The sequence below is a fragment of the Camellia sinensis genome, chromosome 9 (genome assembly GCF_055761805.1).
Source record: "Camellia sinensis isolate YWXY chromosome 9, ASM5576180v1, whole genome shotgun sequence".
Lineage (NCBI taxonomy): Eukaryota > Viridiplantae > Streptophyta > Magnoliopsida > Ericales > Theaceae > Camellia > Camellia sinensis.
Window position 1 is genome coordinate 79,974,342 of NC_138969.1, and position 6,548 is coordinate 79,980,889.

Genomic DNA, 6,548 nt, shown 5'->3' on the forward strand with positions numbered 1-6,548 from the left:
AATCAGAGGTACTAAATTCTACACAAAATAGTGAAGAGTGAAAATGATTTGGTCATGGACATATATAACAACGTCAACGATCAAATAGTATATTGCTACTATGGTACAAAGGTTATACGAAGCCTAAGACAAGGAATGAAAGAAGAATATCAATGAAAGAATTGAAAAGTATACGAAATTTCACTAATTTATAAAAAATATTGAACCCAAAACAATATTTTATGATTTATTGGCATAAATGATAAAAGATGTAATAATGCAACTAATTATTAAGACGTGATAATGCAACTGATAAAGACATGTGAAGCTCTCATTTTCAATAATCTTAAGCAAGATTTTCCCAACCATAAGATTTACCTTTTTTTTCTTCTATATAACTGCATATGTTTGATGGAATTTTAGAATGTGATTGCTTGGTGTGGCAATGTTGGGTACTTTAAAAAAACTGGTTCTTATTATTTCTTGAAGTTGTTGTTCATCTTAGTTCATTGGTGAAGAAGCCATTGTTGCTTGTGGCGTAACAGGGCTGATTGATGAATCAACATGGACAGTTGATCCTCTTAATGGGACATTTATCGAATTTTGATGTCAAACTCTGTAGGGAATTTATTCTTTATTATGCATTTCCAATTGATTTTTTCGTTGCATTGCACAATGACTTGTAGGTTTGTGTGTTTCTTTATTGGTTTAACGATTGGAAAAATCGCCTTGGTGTTGTTTACAACTCAATTATGGATGAAGCAAGAATTATCATGCTCTATATCTTATTGATTGTCAAACTTTAATAAACTATTCAATCTCTATAAATTGTCGAGGTGGTCTCCTAGTTGTCACTTATTAGTGTGATCCTACCTACCCAAAGAAGCAAAGTGTTAACTAGAATGGAATTCGTAAATCTTATTTACCTATCGATTGAGTTATTAGTTGTCCCTTCCTCTATTGTACTTCTTCCCCTATTTGGTATAGACATATTGATCCACTGAGGCTAGAGATTCTTAGAGCTATATGCCGATTTCATAAAATAAGATTGTGTTTTGACAACCATAAGTGGTTTAGTGAAGTAAAAACTTTTCACCAACATCCATGAAAAATGTGCTTTTCTGAACGAGAACCCCATAAAAGGTGATTAATTTTTTTTCCTGAATTGATCCGGTGATTGTTTTGGGTTCTGCAACACATGAACCAAAAAAGCAGTACAGTTGTTAGTTGATTGGGAATTCTTCACCCCTTCACCATATGTCGCCAAGATCTTTGTGTTACTTATATAGAACGTTTTCTGTTATAATTAGTGACAAGTATTGGGCTACCATGTGCATGAGTGAAGATGGTCTGAGTATACACCCAAGAGAAAAAGTATGTTTTATTATGAGGTACCACAGGACAGGCAATACCATCTATAAAAATTTGTGTTTATAATTTTTGTTGTTAAATAAAATAATTCATGACAAATTGACAATTATTGTAACGAGCTCCCATCCATTGTATCTGGGCCATAACCAGCTTCGTGCATCTGCGAGGCACCTACTACTACTTGCTTTCTGAATGTATAATATATATATGTATATATATTCCCTATGTTCTTGTGTAAATACTTTGCATCTTGTACAAGATTTAGCTTTAAGGGAAAGATAAGTGAATTGCATGACCAATATTACACATTATTAAAATGTTCATTCCTTTTATTAGGGATGTGGCAAGTGGTGCTCTGATTGTTAAATAGTCTGGAGGAGTTTCGTTTGACCAGTAAGATTATTAATTTCAATTTTTGTTATTGAATACAATAGAAAACAAAAGATAAGTATAGAAGGAGGTAGAGATAGAGATAATGTATCTTATTATTGAATGAATAAGAATACAATAGAAGAGCCTGTATTTATAGGCTGAACACAAAAGATAAGTATAGAAGGAGGTAGAGATAGAGATATAATGAGATAGAGATAGAGAGAGATAAAGATAAGATAGAGATAGAGAGAGATAGAGATACAATGAGATAAATATAAATATATACATTAACAGTCCCCCTCAAATTCAAGGTGGGTAAGCATCAACCAACTTGAGTTTGGAAACTAGATCACTGAAACGACTGGGAGGATGAGCCTTGGTGAAAATATCAGCAGGTTGATCAGCAGAAGAAATATGGAGAAGATGAACAATGCCACGAGTAACATGTTGGCAAATGAAATGACAATCAATCTCAATATGTTTGGTGCAATCATGGAAGACATTATTGTGAGCAATCTGAATGGCACTTTGATTGCCACAATAGAGAGAGGTGGCACGAGGGGAAGAAACACCCATAGAAACACCCATATCAGTAAGGAGCCAGCGAAGCCATAAAAGTTCCTAAGCAGTGTCAGCAAGAGCGCGGTATTCAGCTTCAGTACTAGAGCGAGCAGTGAGGGACTATTTTTTGCTATGCCAAGTAAGAAGAGAATCTCCTAAGAAAAAACAAAAACCCGTGGTGGAGCGTCGATCAGTAGGATCCCCAGCCTAATCAGCATCAGAGAAGGCCCAAAGCTCAAGAGAAGAGTGAGCAGAGTAGTGGAGTCCATGGAACATAGTGCCTTTGAGGTAGCAAAGTATGCAAAGTAGAGCAGTGTAATGCAGGGTGCGGGGAGCCGACATGTACGAACTAACAAGATGGACAGCATAGGCAATGTCAGGACGAGTCACAATGAGATAAATAAGACTACTGACTATTTGGCGATAAAGAGTAGCATCAGAGAGAAGATCCCCTTCAAGAGGAGTCAGACGAGTCTAAGGATCAACAGGAGTAGAGGTAGTCTTGCAATCGGGAAGACTAGCACGTGCTAGAAGATCGGATGCATATTTGGCTTGTAATAAATAAGAACCAGTGGAATCATGAGAGATTTCAAGCCCTAGGAAATAATTAAGAGTACCAAGGTCCTTCATCTCAAACTGACGATATAGAAATTGTTTGAGGCTAAGAATACCAGCCACATCATCACCAGTGATAATCATATCATCCACATAAAGAAGAAGAAGAGTGGTGCCATGAGGAGTGGTCCGAACAAAGAGAGCGGAGTCATATAAGCTGGAGGTGAAGCTAAAATCATGGATGGTGCAACTGAATTTTGCAAACCAAGCTTGTGGGGCTTGTTTAAAACCATAGAGAGCATGCTGTAGTTTGCAAACTTTATGAGCTAGATAAGCAAACCCAAGGGGAGGTTGCATGTAGACTTCCTCAGGAAGATCACCATTAAGGAAAGCATTTTTGACATCCATCTGAAAGAGATCCCAGTGGCAAGCAGCTGCAACAGCAAGTAAGCTACGCACAGAGGCAAGCCGAGCAACCGGAGCAAAAGTCTCCTCATAATCAATGCCATATTCTTGGGTGAAGCCCTTTGCAACAAGACGGGCTTTGTAGCGCTCAATAGAGCCATCAGAATGGGTCTTGATTTTGTAAACCCATCTGTAGCCAATCGCAGTCTTTCCAGGAGGAAGATCAATAATATCCCAGGTATGAGTCTTGTCTAAAGCCTGTAATTCATCAGTCATAGCTTGCTGCCAAAGAGGATTAGTACAAGCCTCACGATCGGAGGTAGGTTCATAAGTAGAAAAGGCAGTAGACAAGACAATATAATCACGAAGATGAACAGGTGGTTGAGTTACCCGATGTGGACGACTGGTGGGAGGAAGATCTGGTAGGGTGAGAGGAGACTCAACAGGACCATCAGAGGGAGCAGTCGAGACAGGATTAGGTGTGGGCAAAGGCGTCTCTAGAGAGGAGGAACCTACATCAAAGGCATTAGAGAAGAGATCGATAGAAGGATTAGTAAACAGAATGGAAGGAGAAGATAATGACAAGTGGAATGAGGATACGGATGAAAACATTTTATGCTCCAAGAAAACCACATGACGAGAGACACGAAGACGTTTGGAGATAGGATCCTAGCAACGATAGCCTTTATGTTCAATTCCATACCCAAGAAAGAAACAAAGACGAGAACGGGGTTCAAGTTTGTTGTGTTCATGAGGTTGGAGGAGAACAAAGCATGCTGTAGACACCCCATTTTTGACCGACCTTAAGACTCAGACGTCATCGATTGAGCGCTCGGTGATGGTGCATGTTGTGCTCGTTCTGAGGTTACGGAGTCTCGGCTGAGAGCCTTGCCTCCGGACTTTGGGACTCTTTTGTGCTTTGCCTCGGTTTGCAAACCAGGTTCTGTTTTCTCTTCCCGAAGGAAGGGAGAGGTCTCGTAGACCATCTTTCAGTGGCCGTAGGCTAATTTTCGTGGTCGTAGACCACTGTTCCCGTTTGGAGACCAGTTTTTGGTTTTTAGAGCCGTCGGTCGTGCACCTCGGTTCGGGACCGCTTAATTTTCTCCGTTTGCTCCGGTTTTTGGCACACACCTTGTTTCCTCTCTCCAGAGGGACACTGTGGCCCGGGAGACCACCTTCATGGTCGCACGCCACTTTCGATGCTTAACAGTCAGTTTTCAGGACACCCGGCTGCGCGTTTTGGCCCTCGAACCCTCGTTTTGCATCCATCTTAGTTCATTTTTCGCATGGACCCTATTTTCATTGTTTGGAAGGTAGCACAAGGGTGGGAGACCACCTTTTCTCCTTGGAGACCACCTTTCTCTTCGCTGGCCGGTTTTCTTGACAGGAAGCTGGTCTCCCTAGTTTTTGGGCCACAATTGCTGGTCTCCCACCACACCACTAGCTTGCATTCAGTTGGGAGACCACCAAATGGGCTGGCCGACCACCTGGCCCTTTTGAACTGGCTGGCCGACCACCTAAAGTGGCTGGCCGACCACCTGAACCTTTTGAACTGGTCGGCTGACCAGGGAAAGTGGTCGGCCGACCACCTGAACTGGTCGGCCTGCCTCCCTCAGTCTTGTCTCTGTGAGTTGTTGCCAACTGTGCCAGCTGGAAGGCACAAAATGGATCCTCCATACACGTGTATGGAGGATCTTCAAGCTTGTTTTTTTAGCTTCTTTGAGAAGCATTGGACCCTCTTGGCTATAAAGGAGGGCCTCGCCCTCCTTTGTGAAGGTTCAGATTTTGGTTAAGGCATATACATCTATCTCCCTCTATATCTCTCCCTTTAGGCTTAGAAAGTGTGAAGTTTTTGGCCCTTTGCACACCATCTCCTAGCCTAACCCCTCCAACACCAACCTAAGCTTCTTAGAGCCCTTTTTCAGAGGTTGATGAGCTACATTTTTTGTCCAGAAGCTGCTGGAGTTGCTGAGCTACAAGGGTAACACCCTATTCCCTCTTTTAGGCTTTATTTTGCTTCATCTTTTAGCCATATTTTCAAGAATTTTAGAGCTTTGGTGTAAACTGAAAAAAGTCTTATTTTGAGGTCCTTAACATATTTGTTTAAGATCATTTTTCTGTTGGGGGTCATCTACCCCCTTGCATGCTTCATTTTGCCTTATTGGGAGCCATGCATTAGGGCCTTAGCATTGACCTTTGTTTGGCCTTCTAGCCACTAAAATCCAGTGGATTTTCAGTGGCTAGCATGCTGTTTTGAGTGCCAAAATCAGAGAGGGGTGACCCTCTCACCCCTTGTCTTGTTTACTAGCATATTTGGCCTAACAAAGGAGCCCTTATTTTCATGATTCCAAGCCATGTTTCAGGCCATTTTTGGTGGGTTTTAGGACCTGCATAGGCTCTTTCCAGAGGCCATTTTTCCATTTTGGGTATCCATCTTGTATGTGTAGAACAACCCTCTTTATAGCCTATCAAATTAGCCTATCATTCTTGCATGCATAGACCATGTTTCAGTGGGTTTTTGGGTTTTATTTGGCATGTCATACCTCTGACTTTTTCTGGTTTGATGGCCTCTTGATTGCCTCACATGCTTGTAGTGCAAATCCTCTTTACTAGCTTACATTGCATGCTATTTTGGCCTTTGATTCTAGCACTTTTTGGCCATGCTTTAAACTGATTTTATGCATGTTTTGGACTTCCTTAGCTCTATTTTTATGCCTCATGGTCGAATGATGCTTGCTATGCATGGTTGTAGTTCAATACCCTTACCTAGTTTTGAGTTTTGGAGCCTATTGCATGCTTATGTTGAGGTGTTTCCATGTTTTGGGGCCATTGTGCATCATATTTCAGAGCTTACATGTATGCCATATTCCCATGTCTTCCACTCTTTAAATGCGTTTGAGAGTCGTGCTTGTATGCCTCATTTTTGGACCATTGCATGAGTTTCATTTCTATGCCTTTTGAGCCATCATTTTAGACCATTTTCCCACTGTCTTGGACCTGCCTAGGGTCTGTTTAGGGTTGGTTTTTCCATTTGTGCATTGCTTTATGTACCTCTAGTGTAATGCGCTTCACTAATTTCGGTATTCGGGCCATCTAGCATGCATTGTGTGACGTGTTTGCATGATTCGGGACCATCTTGCATGTCATTTCAGAGTTGGAAAATGTGTGTTTGTATGCCATATTTCATCCCTTGCCATGCTTTGATAGAGTTGCATTTGGTGCCTTAGGTTTGGTCCCTTGCATTTATGCATGTTTGCATGTGTTTTGTTGCCTAATTTCATCATGTTTAGCCATTGATTTGGGTG